Genomic DNA, 14,302 nt, shown 5'->3' with positions numbered 1-14,302 from the left:
GTTTAGTTTAGTTAAGTTAAATTTAACTTACCTAACAACTAGTTATTACTACTTACTATACTATATATATATATATATATATATATATATATAAAAGCAAAATTGTATGTTTGTCTGTCCACTAACTCCTCCCACACTATTTGACCAATCTCCAACAGACTTTGCGTGATAACTCCTACTTATAGTTTTGTTGCTAAGTGACGATGTATATTGATGAATATTATCACAAAAAAGAGCATCACATGAAGAAAGAAACTGCTTATTATATTAAAGGAACTGATCACTTCTCTAGCAGGGAACTGTGCAGGGAGCTGTTATAAAGAACTGATTACTTCCCTTGGTATAAATTTCAATCTAAATGACTTTATGCTCTCATTTGATTATTTACCTTTTAGGAGAAAAGTAATATGTTGTGCTTACACTTTAAAATGTCAAGAAAAGCCACATGAAAATCTCTTTCAAAAAATAGTTCAGAGGCTGAAAGGAAAGGAGAAATGAATCCCAGGAGGAAAGAGATGTGAGGCTTGAAGCTGAAATACATGCACAAGAATCTGATGAATTAAGAAATGGAAGATCTGAAGGAATGAGGAAGGCAGCTATAGCAAGATGTTTGAGAGAAACTAAAGGGGAAAGAGAGAGAAGAAGAGAAGGATTACATTTGGCAGTTCATCACTATGATTCTCAATTGAATTATGAGTCTCAAGCAATCTATGATATTGGTGATATTATGTACACTGTATGGAATAGAAATGGTCTGATGAAACTCCTTCAATGTGTTGTTCTGGTGATAAAGGTTACTTGCCTCCTATTGAGGTCTCACCTGACTGACTAAAATCATTATTACGAGGAAGCTAATGAAGAATCTCAGCAGTCTATAACCAAAATTAGGAAGTATAACAACTGTTTTCAAATGACTTCCTTTGGGGCTACATAAATTAATGAACAAGACTACATGTTTATATTCAAAATACAAAGCCAAGTCTACCCTAGTATTCGTTCATTACAATCTTTTCCCATTGAATCACACAGGTTTTTACAAATCTTTTTCATGGCAAACTTGGCTTTAATTTAGATTGTGTAGTTTTTGTTTTGAAAATCAAAGGTTTAGATAAAAATTAAATTACTATGAAAATTGAATTTTTTAAATAAATGTTCTTAAAAGAAGTTTCATTATGTCTTTAAATACCTATTTTAAGTAATTTGGACACCTGTGCAGGGAACGGTAATTCAGCTAGTAATGATATATCAGTTTCAACTAACATTAGCTATTCTCTTATAAAAACCTTTATGTAACTTTAATTCCTTTGTTTTGTTTTAATCACTCCTTATGTATATATTGGAAAGATTTATTCTTTGGCAGTGTTTTGTGTATTCAAATGATTACAGTTTCCTGTTTGCAGTATCTAAAAAATAATTAAATTGGTTCAAAAACGTTTTTATTGAATGTGCTGAGTAAAATTTATTTTGTCATGTTTCACCAGGTTTACTTGAAACCATCAGGTGAGATAAAGAACTAAGACTAACAGAAATTAATTTAAATAAGAAATTAACGTGTGTATCCATAACAATAGTAATCTGCAATGCATGTGATTCAGTAATTGCGTTATTAATAAATGAACTATCAAGTATCTAAATATAACACTAAAGCTTTAAGGTCTGAGCCTAAATATGGAAACATGTTTTATTTTAAGTGGACCTATGCCATTTCTCTAAGGTTAACTCCGTTTTATCTGAACAAACTACACCTGTAAATAAATAGCTGTGTACAACATGACCTCCATTAGTTCTATCCATTAGTATTGTTTCAGAGACTATGGCCAATATTGACCTTTATAAATGCAACCACTTTGAAGATATGTTTCTTGATTTAATATTGGAATTATGGCATAAAATATTGTTAACAGAGAGGTAACCCAATTGATGAAACAATGTATTCAAATCTTTATAGGTAAGAATTTAAGAAAAGTATATTTAATTAATTATGCTCACTAACATATTGATTTGTTGTTTTGATCTAAGTAAGTAGCTTGCCCTCATCATAAGTTAAAATTAATCATTTTCTATTATTGTTCTAATGAACTTAATTTTAATGTGTTTTGTCTTCTTTTGTTTTTTTTTTAGTCCTGAAGGATTTCCTAAAGAGGAAACTTGGAGTGCTTTTATCTGTTCAGAAGGTAGTTGTTGAACATTTATTTACTTCTATCAAAGGATAATGAAATATATTACTAAGAAAAACATCCCTTGGTATGTCAGCAGTAAGTTTCTGCTTACAATGCTAAAATCAGGGTGATTTCCTGCAGTGGACAGAATTCAGATAGTCCATTGTGTGGCTTTGTGCTAACACAACCAATAGTAACTGTGGTTATGGTAAGAAAACATTGGTTAAAGTTGATGAGAACTTCTAATCATTATAATGTTCTAAACATATTACTTCAAATTTACTTGAGTTCTCACAAGAAACTCTAGGAGCAGACATAAACTGTGTAAGAACTGAACCAATTTCATGTTTGTAGAGTGAGGTATTCTGTGACTTTTCATGTGTTTTTTTACAGTTCCAATTCTCATAATGAAGAAAAACCAAGACTTCTACTAACTTCACTAGATTAGGCTTGCCAAAATCATTATGATACTATTTTTAGATTAAACGCACACACAACAAAAATTCATGTCTTAATCATGTAAAATTGAAAATTAAAAGTTTTATTAAAGTTATGTTAAATATTTTTTTTCTGTTGTGATGTATAACTTTATATGTTTGCTGATAGATTGAATGTAAATACATGTATCCACGTATATACAAGTTTAATTGTTATTTTTTTATTCTCTCAAGATGAAGGGTCTACTATCACTTCAGATCTTCCATTGCCCAATGATTTAGTTCAAGGCTCTCTTAGAGGATATGCGTCCATAACAGGTAAATAGAAAAAGTTGTGTATGTATATGCAGAGTGGACTATAGTGAACCCCTCTAATAATGTTACTAATTTAAATTAATTACTTAATTATTCTGTTGTATTATATATTATTTTTGTGCAAGTTTTTACTAATTTTCTTGTATTTTGTAAAAACTTGTTCAATGATTTTTTATCAAGCATGCATTGACAATGGAAATAGACATGTACTATAATGGAAAATGCAAATTTGTAAAAATTGTAATATTAGCGTATACAAACACAGAATGTCAGATGTTGCACCTTCATCACTAAGTCCAAGTGATAGAACTGAAAACACCACTACTCAGTATGAGTTAAAGGCATGAGTTATAAGTATGAAATGTAAAAAAAACAACAACTAACCATCCTATAAGCATTTCTGAAGTATTCCTAACATAAGAAATTAAATGGAAATCAGATAGATATTAAAAAGTTAGAACCTAGGAATAAAAGTAGAAATTAAAATGGTAAGTTAAATAAAAAGAAAGTTATACTCACAGAATTATTATAATGTAAAGAAATTATTTGATTGTATCACCTTATGTGTCTAATTTTGAGGAAGTGATTTACATTTTTAATGTCAAAAATTAATGTTTCTGTCCTAATGAAAGCCCTAGCCCCAAAATATTTTTGCCATGAAAATGTAAATCACTTAATTTTATGTGTATAACCTTCACGTTCTTTAAATAATAATTTAATTTATTCTGAGTGTCCTTTTTTTTAATATTAATTTGTATATGACTTTATATCACCTGGCGCTTTGTTTTTTTCATTGCTTAAACTCTTAGTTTCTTGTTTTTGCATAAATTTTTTTTTGTGTTAAAACAGTGAAATTTCATCTCGATATGTAATCTAGTTCATAATATTTAATTGAAATATTCTAGACTGAACTAAGTGTGAACAAAAATAAGTATAATATGGGTAATTATATATGTTTAACAATAAAGAAAAGTTAAATATCAGATGGTACACCCAATTACAAACTGACTGAGTTAGGAAATGATTGACTGTGACAATTTAAAGATTCAGATAAAAACAAGACACCAATAAAACAAATTTTTGTAGGTGTATTTTATATATAATAGGATTTTTCTGTTAAAGTTTGGTGGTAATGTGCAGTCAAATTCTGTGAACATGTTGTATTAAAGAATTTTTGATAACATAAAAACTGAACAATAAAAAAAAAGCTTTTCATTTTCTAAAATTTCATCTAAGGAAGAGTAATGAAGAGTTAAATAATCTGTAAATCAATATTGCTGAATTTGTGTACATGCATGTGATATAATTTGTTATTATCATTATTGTTAGGAGACCTCATGGGGCCAGCAATCAAAAATCTAGATCATCTTGTACAATTGCCAACTGGTTGTGGTGAACAAAACATGGTAAAGTTTGTTCCTAACATATTTGTGTTAGATTACCTAACAGCAACTGGGAGTATAACTGATTCAATACAACAAAAAGCCCTGAACAACATGAGGAGAGGTAAGAAGTAATTAACATTGGGTATTTTAAAATATTATTTCTTATTTTACATTGTGAAGTTGTATATTTCCTGTATGTAATTTTTATAATTTATCAGATTCAAAAGTGTACAGAAATAATTATAATTTAGCAGTTCTTAAAGCCTATGCAAAGTTATAAACAATGGTAAGTATAGTAAATAGATGATTCAAACTATGAACTGTGTAAATTTTGTATTAATTTAGCAAGTGTATTAAACTGTAGACAGCAAATGGGTATAGTTTTTGTAACTAAAATATTTGTATGTTTTATGAATAAAGTTGTGATATTTCACTATTTTAAATCATTGCAGGATATGCTCGACAAGTGACGTATCTCCACCCAGATGGATCTTACAGTGTTTTTGGAAAAAATGACAAAGAGGGAAACATGTTTTTGACAGCCTTTGTATACCGTTCATATGCCCAAGCTCAGCGTTTCATTTTGATTAATAAAAATGACCTCAACATAACTGGAAACTGGATTTTGAGCAAACAGCAACCTAATGGTTGTTTCAGAAAAACTGGAAAGCTTTTCAACAGTGCATTAAAGGTACTTCTGTGTGTTATATTAATAACTTTATACTAGTATAAAGTAACCACAAAATCAAATACACATTTACCTGTTCAAGAAAACTACAAGCATTGTACTTAATTGCACTGTTTTTTATAAGAAATCATTTCACTTCCCTTTGCAAGTGGTTAATGTGTTATATTGCATATATTTCACTTGTGGGAAATCATATGAAATTTTGAAATTAGTCAAATATGCAATGATTTCATTTCAGATAAAATCCCATGTTTATAGTTATTAATATTATTATTTTTTTTTTTTGGTAGGGTGGACTAAGCTCCAATGATGAAACTCCTGCTCCTCTAACTGCCTACATACTAATTTCACTTTTGGAAGCGGGTTACAAAAATGAAACTGTTATCAGTCAAGGGATAAGATGTCTCGAGGCATTATCTAATCCAAGTACCTATTCCCTTGCCCTGTTTGCATATGCAACTTCACTTGCAGGCCATCCATCAGCAACAAACTACCTACTACTACTAGAACAGAGAGCAGTTACTAGAGGTTAGTATTGTACTGGTGAAGTTTACTACATTGTATGTAATTCTGTTTTTAATCTGTGTTTATGATAAGTGTTTTCTTATGTTTGTTTTAGGTGGTAAGACCTTCTGGGAATCTCCATCTAGTGGTCATAATTATTGGGGAAATTCTATTGGTGTGGAAATAGCTGGTTATGCTATTCTAACACTTTTACAGCATGGAGGTTCTTTTAACATGGCTAAAGTTACTCCTATTATTCGTTGGTTGGCTCAACAACAAAACTATCGAGGGGGCTTTTTTTCAACTCAGGTTAGTTCATCTACCTTGTAAAATATTATTCTGTGACTACATGATGTTATAATATTTATTTAAATAATTCAAAATATGCTGCTCTAATCATGAATTTGAGCAACATAATTTTTTTTTATCTTTGTGGTGGGAAGAGCACAAATACTCCATTGTGTAACTATATGCTTAACAACAACCCAAATTAAATTAAGGTATAAAATTTAAAATTTTTCACATAGGAGATGGCTAGGTATTAGTTTCTTATGAGTTTCACAATACTTATTGAATAATAATGATGTATAAAATATTTTATTCTTATTCAAGTTAATTTTAAATATGGAAGTTTAATTTATCTTAAATATCCAATAAGCACTTTTTAAATAATGGCCCTTTTGGTTAGTTTTTCCAGTAAAACACACTATAGTACTTGTTCATAGTTGTTTCAAAACAATCTCATAAATGTACTTGTTTTCTTTGTGGGACATTATAATATATGTTTCCTTCCAGTAGCAAAGTGGTAATTCTCACAGCTTACAACTCCAAGTTTCGATATCAGTGATAGGCAGAGCACAGAGAGCCCATGATGTAGCTTTCTGCTTAATAACAAACAAACATGCAAAATAATGTCTTTCAAAGTATTATCAAATTGTTACAAATTTTTGCCTACACAATAGGACACAACAAGGGTTTCCAAATTTTGATAAAGGTTTTTGTTTATTTAATTGCAGGATACTGTTGTGGCTTTACAAGCTATGTCCAAGTTTGCTACCATCATTTACAGACATGATTTAAATTTGAGAGTAGAAATTGAAAGTATTGGATTGGAAAAGAAGATCATACTTACTAAAGATAATAGTATCTTGATGCAGACTTTCCGGCTACCAACTGTCCCCAGTCACGTGGGTTTTAAGGGTATGGGAAGTGGTTGTGGTCTTGTACAGGTGAGTATCTTTTGTAGAAAATAAAGATGTGTTAACTTAGTGTTTGTTTGTTTATTCCTTTTCTCCAAATTAGCTTGCAAACTCTAGCAGTTTTTGTAAATTAACTTAAATTTTTTTCATATTAATTTAAGGTAGCAGTTTAAATAATGTCCAAGTCTGAAGATTATAAACTTAATTTCAGCAAAGAAAATGAAAGAATGATTTTTATAGAAACACATTATTATTTGACTCTGTTTTATTAATAATAAAACTTTGTTTTCACAGAATATTGACAAGCATGTTATAATTTTAATTATTTGTAGACATCTCTTCGTTACAATGTTAACACACCACCTCCAAGAGAAGGATTTCATCTGCATGTTACTGTGAGAAGAGATATGTATCATGACTATAATAATGCCGACATTACCATCTGTTTAAGGTAGATTGTTTTTGTATTTACCTAGGTTTTTAGCACTGTTTACACAGTATTTTGCTTAATTTTTTAATATAATGAATCAAATTAATGCTTGAATAAGCAAAGACGTTTTGAAAAAACAATTTTGGCAATGAATTAACTTAGCTTTATCCTTTTGCATAAGTAATCTTTTCTTCCTTCCAGTATACTGACAGTTTGGTATATTTGCTCCTTTATTGACTTTTGTAGCATACCTGAAGAATATCTGTGGTCTTTTTATGAAATTCAGCATGAAGGTGAAAAGCCATGTTTTATCAAAATGCTTGCATATCATATGTGTTTGCTACCCCCTTACATAACATAGTCAGTTTTAACATAGAGTGTTGCTCAAGAAAGTCACTAAGCTCATTTTGCCCTAGTTACCTATTGTTTTGGGTCACTCACCTAAAACAGGGGTTCTCAAACTTTGCACACACAAAGTAATAATAAATTACTGTAGTAACTCTAAAATATCTTTTATCACAATATTATTTACGATCTTTCATCCCTCTGACCCACTTTGAAAATATTTCAGGCTACAGTGATGCCTTCCCCCCCCCTCAACACACACACACAAAGTATAGCAAATTACTGTATTACTCTAAAGTATGTGCAACTCCTCTTATAATAGTCCTGTGACCCTATTTTTGGGTGGGACCTTAGTTAGGGAAATTCTGACTTAAGGTATTACCCATGTCTTTCTGTGGGAAAGATTTTTGTAAAATTTTACATATAAAGTGAAAGTAGATAGTGATCTTTTCCATTAGCTAGTCAGGTGACCCCTAAAAGATATAACCTTTATCATATTTTGATGGGAACGACCAGCAATAACATAGGTAGTGCTCTAAAAGAGATAACATTATAAAATTTTGTACATAACGGTGTGCTCTTGTAATTATCTCTCTCTTATATTCAGGCCCTCAGTCTGGTAAGTAAAATTTAATTTCTTTCTGTAAAATGTAAAATACTCATTAAAGATAACTGTACCTGTTATCAAGTTTTGAGGAGAATTTAGAGAATTAACTGTCCAGTATAGATGTTGTCTTTTATCTTGTGTATTTATTTAATAATTTTTTTTTTATTGTTTAGCAAAGATTGTTTTACTGTGAAAGATACTGGACACAATATACAATGTTTGTCAAACTCTGTCAAAGGCAGAGAATTCAGATTTGCTCTTCAATACAATTTCTATCAGGCCTACCTGATCACTCTTAGGGCAAATTTAAGAATATGAAACTTATGAAGACTAGATTACATTTAAAAGACCACTTATCATCATCCACAGTAGGTGATACTGGGGCTAACTTGTAGTGTCAGATATGAGAATTATCTACAATTAGACACACAGACATCATAATAGATCAAAAACATAGCAGGATTATAATTTTAAAATTAACTGAAACTCAAGGACTTGTGGGTAACATTAATTGATAGAGAAGTATTAAAAAATGTCTCTTTCTGGGGGACAACGATCGTGATTAAAATATTGGATCCTAAGTTTTAAAAATCTTGGAATAGAGTGAATGACTGAAGTATATATCCATGAAATGGTTTTTGTAGTTTTAAAGTAGTTACAGATATAATCACTCTTAAAAGAGGATATGTGGAATATTTTCTGATAATTCTGTGAACAATTATAGTGCAAATATTTAGGACTTGTTCACTGAAATTTGATATTTGGGCTAAAGTAATACATTTGTAACATTGTAAATCTTATCTTTAGAAGATAGATCTGAGAAGAACAAACAAGCTCTATTAATCTAAAAACTTGTATTAAAGGCTTAAAAACCAAAAAGGTGGTTCCTTAGGTAATATAATAAATTCAAATTTCAGGTAAATAGAAGTAGTAAATGTGATCATTTTGGATGCAAAATATTTCAGTCTGAATTTGCCAAGAAAATTCCCTGTAATTCTAGTGGAAAATCTGACTAATATTTTAAAGAAAAATAAGAATGAATAACCATTAATTTTTGAGAGTTGAGAAGAAATAACTTGAAACTGTGTTTCAGATAAAGACAACGTATTTTACTGGGGGGTATAAAGATTCTTCCATCCTGATAGTCTTGAATCAGCTGGAGAAATAGATTATTGTGAGTTTGAGGATGGCACCACTTAAAGTATATATTAATTTCTGACTATACAGGGTTGACCACATTATATTTTGAATATTCAAATCAACAAGACTCATAACTTCTATAAAGCTACAGTAGAACAGAATGTATCAAAACCACATTTTAACATTACTTGTACATGTAGGTAGTGTGATGCCATCAAAAATTAATCACTTTTAGGAAGGGTATGTAACAACCTTTTCCCAATGCAAAATATTTATACAGTCACAATATAAAGATGTTATCAAATTGAAGATTTAGAATTTTGAAAATGGGGCTTCCAGTCATACCTCCCATTCAACCCGAAGCAGCTGAAGAATGAAACGCATATGCTATTACATTTAAAGACCTACCAGTCAAATCACCAGAGTCAATGCCATTGGATTTCTACGTCATCACACTGTTGAATTGAACACTGAAGAACAGTTATCCTTGTACATTGGGTGATTATGGAAAGCATGCAAGTAGGAGTGGTGCACTTTGGACATGATATACTTTTGAAATGTATGCAACACTGCAGGGTTATTGCCAAGATGCATGGTTGTCAGATAGAGCATGAACATATTAGGTCATCAAGAAATTAATGTCGCTTTTTTGTAGATGATAAAACCCGAACAACTTATATATATATCAAAACAACACATTTATTAAATGAAATAGTCTTCATTCTTATCGATGATATTTTTCATCTTACAATCAGGTTGTTAATGCCCTGATAAAAGAAATCACTTGGCTTTGAATCAAAAAACATGTCGATGTCCTCTTTAACACATTCCATATTTGCTTATGTTTTCCTTGGAAATGATGATCACCCAAACACCTTCTTTATGGAGTTTTCCCATATTCCTTAGATGTTTACATAATGTTTCATGAGTGACAAGCAATTTCAGGGCCATTTCACGAGTGTTTTGCCTTGGGTGAGACTCAACAAGCATATTCAGAGCATCAATATCAATTCCAACATGTCGGCCCCAGTTTTTAAGGCTACAGTCACCTGAAAGAAATTTTCTGAACTATCGTTGACACTTACGAATGTTAAAAACATTTGCATAAACTTCTTTGTGGCTATAGAGGTGTTGTTTCCCTTCTTGTATTCAAACAGCATTACATGCAGAATGTGTGTGTATAGTTGTGTGCCATCACTATAAGGGATAAGAGTATACTAAACTTTACACATTATATAGGCTACACTAACGTGATGTTTAAGCAGTTCGTTTATCTATTATATGTGATGTACGTTTTTTTGGGGGTGGTTAATGAAGGTGTTCCAAAACATGACATTAATTTCTTGATGACCTAATACATGGCAACATGGACTGTCATGTCATGGTGAGACCCCAAAAACATTTTAATATAACATACTCAACTCTCTGTATACGTGGATAACTACATAATTAATGTTTTACAAGTACTCTTGTATCAAGGCTGTATTAGATAAATAGTTTTTTTTTTCTAGTATGCTATATGCTTTTACAAATGAATATAAAAAGTTTATTTTTCTTGGGATCTTTTTAAAGATGCATTATATTTATGATAAAATTTTGCTAAATAAATATTTTAATAAAAGACAAGTAATTTGTAGAGTTGGAAAATTCATTACATAAAAGTATATTATTTTTATTACATAAATAGCTATTATTACATAATAGCTATAGTAGTAATTTTAAATATTCTTGTTGTGTATGGATCACTGTTATATTGATTGGTGAGGCTTAATTTTGATAAACGATAACATTTTAACCAAAAACATTACTACTTTCAGGTATGATGGCAAAAGTGGTGTATCTAACATGGCCGTACTGGAGATGAAGATGGTTTCTGGATGGATACCTCATAAAACAAGCATTGAAAAGGTGAGATGCGTTTGATATATGGCATTTTGGTCTTTGAAAAAATAATTTACCATTAGAAAGTTTGTAGAACTTTAGTATATATTTTAAAATCTTTGTACACCCATAAGTCTTCTCAATAATTTCTCCAAAGGAGTAATTTGTTGTTTAAAAGTTGAAATTTATTGTTACATTATGTTTTTAGTGTATTTTTTGTTTTTGCTTAGTACAAGAACTTGAGTTTAGAAACTTATAAAGTTCATGCACAGCTTTGTTGACAATCTCCACCAATTTTTTTTTGTTGTTATTTCCTCCTGTAGCTTTTGAATGCGGTAGAGCTAAATCTTCGCCGTTATGAGGTGGATGGAAATCAACTAAACTTGTACTTTTCAGAGGTAAACTTGTATTTAATTAACACAAACATTCTCTTGTTTAGTAAAGTAAATATTTATTAATACAAGAGGTAAAGTAGACAAAAAATTGTTAAAAAATATTTGAGACCAGATGGAATGATATTTATTGACGATTCAATAATTGAAATTTCTTCATAAAAGTGAAAATTTCTTCTTCGAAATGTTTTTGCATGAGTATCCATAACCCAAATTCAAGAAATCCACTGGCATTATATGTCAATTACAAATGTAATGCCAAAGTTGCAACAAAATGGAAAAACTTTTCACATTGTACAACTTGGAAGCATTTTAATGAGATGCAAGCTAAATGTTAGATATACACAACTGTTTCTGTTGAAATTTAGCGCAAGTGTTAAATTTATATATTTTTAGAAGCAATTATATTGTAATAACAGAGTAGACTCAATAGAGAAGAAATAATTTGCCTTGTCAATTGTGTTCTAAAGTAATTGAACCAGTCTGTGTGGACTTGTGACGAAAAAGTGACAATTATTTAAAGCTCTGGATACAACTGTGGAAACCAGCAATGTAACAAACATTTGTATATATGTTTGACTTGTTTTTATATATTATTTTAAAACAAGTGAACTGTGTACAGTTTGTTTATTGTTGAAATTTATTGCCAACAAGTCACAGGCACCTACTGTAAAGAATCCTGCTCATCCATACACATAAAAACCTGACACTAAATCACTAGACAAAATTGGTTATGGGGTTAGTGTTTTTTTTATCTTAATCAGAACACACTTTTGTTTAGATAAAACCTGCAGAAAATAAATCTTGAACAGAAAATTTGATTTTAAATGTTGAAAATAAGTCTTCCTAGTCAGTAAATCTCTAGACTGAAGATGGGAAAGTAAGCAAGGATATTAAATAATATTTTAATTTCTGTAGTGCATATGAGACATATTAATACTAGAAATAAATGACCTTATAACACCAAAATGTTGTTTCTATTTAATTAAACTCTCAACATTTGGCTTTACAGCTTCTTCAGGAATGTTCACTAAAACACAAGCCGAAACTGACAATACCAAGCTTTAAATGATTTAAGTAATAACTTCTGTTCAAATCTATAATGTGCATCTGTACAGCATGCTTTTGACATATTAAGTAGTAAAGCTTATTGTCGAAAGAAAAGTATTGTTGATATAATTAACTGTTACCTGTAGTAAACAATAGTTCTATCAAGGTTACAGAGTGAAATAACAAAAAGATAGGATAAAGAATAAAATAAAATAATTAATATTATAGGTGCCATCCTATATCACTATTCATCTGTGGTTGTAATTGTTCGACGAAAAGAGCTTCTTTGAGTTTTCTGTCAGTGTACTTGGTGGCTTTAGTGAGGATTTGTACAAAGGATGGTGGTTTCAAGTCAGTCCATGATTAGTTAAAAAATGTTATCTAACTGTGCTTCTTTCATGTTGTTGTTTATAAAGAGCGTCAATATGTCCTCCTATCCTTGTGTGTAGAGTTTGCAATCTAAAGATGAGTGTCTTATCTCCAATATTGTTTACCAGCTTCCATGTAACATCTGACATCATACATACGTAGGAGAAAACATTAGCTAAATGTGTACTCATACCTTAGTTTTATGAAATTCTAGTAATATTAATTTAATTCAATAAGAATCTGGTATATAATTAAATTTTAAAAAGTTTTTGAGGAATTAAGCATTACAAGTTACATGCAATAAGCTATTGTTAATTACTATAAAAGATATCTGTCACTGAAAGTTGCTTTTTTAACAATTTGAAGTGGTCTGAATATAAACTCAATGTTTTTCTTAAATAATAAATGTAAACTACTTAAGGTTATTTTTGTGTGCATTTAATTTATTGTATACTCTCCCTAACAGTAGGGGAACTATATTGATAATAATTTTGTGGTGTATCATCTAACTCATTTTTTTTTTTTTATCTTGCAGCTTACACAAAAGCAGGATTGTTTCAGTTTCCAGCTTAAACAAGAAATTGACGTTCAAGAAACAAGACCAGCTCCCATCCGGTTGTATGATTATTATAAGCAAGGTATGAAAGTCATAATTCTTCTGATTTGAAGTCATACTGATATTCATATAGATTTAACCAAATACAGAAGTACTCCCATAATCTTTACTTTGTATTTTACTTAGATCCTGGATAAAGTATAGAGCTTTGCATTAAATTATTATGCCTAACTTCCTCTTTCATTTGGAAGCTTTAAGAGTAAAATTCATTTAAAATAAACTATTGTCATCATAGATTCATCTATAAAACGATTTAAAAGTGATAATAACTTTAACTTGCCAAAGCAACAATGGTATAAAAACCATTACAACTTTTATATGTGCTACCTTTTTAACCATTTACAAATTGATTTTATAAACTAAGTGATTATAGCTTTAACTTGCCAAAGCTACATTTACAAATTGATCTTATGAACGAAGTGATAATAACTTTAATTTGCCAAAGCAACATTTATAATTGATCTTATGAACTAAGTGATAATAACTTTTAACTTGCCAAAGCAACATTTACTAATTGATCTTATGAACTAAGTAATAATAACTATCTTGTCAAAACAATATTTAGTAATTGATTGTATATGGTAAATAATAATAACTTTAACTTGCCAAAGCTACATTTACAAATTGACCTTATGAACGAAGTGATAATAGCATTAACTTGTCAAAGCATCATTTACAAATTGATCTTATGAGCCAGGTGATAATAACTAGCTTTCCAAAGCAACATTTACAAATTGATCTTATGAGCCAGGTGATAATAACTAGCTTTCCAAAGCAACATTTAC

At 30.0% G+C, this 14,302-nt stretch overlaps 1 pseudogene; it reads left to right on the top strand.

Moving 5' to 3' along the window:
* The window catches only part of LOC106473003, a 48,833-nt pseudogene that overhangs the window by 33,244 nt on the left and 1,287 nt on the right, over positions 1-14,302 (top strand).

Source organism: Limulus polyphemus, unplaced genomic scaffold, assembly GCF_000517525.1.
Source record: "Limulus polyphemus unplaced genomic scaffold, Limulus_polyphemus-2.1.2 Scaffold5802, whole genome shotgun sequence".
NCBI classification, from domain to species: domain Eukaryota; kingdom Metazoa; phylum Arthropoda; class Merostomata; order Xiphosura; family Limulidae; genus Limulus; species Limulus polyphemus.
Note: the sequence above shows the minus strand (reverse complement) of the source record. Positions and strands in the feature narration are given on the sequence as shown.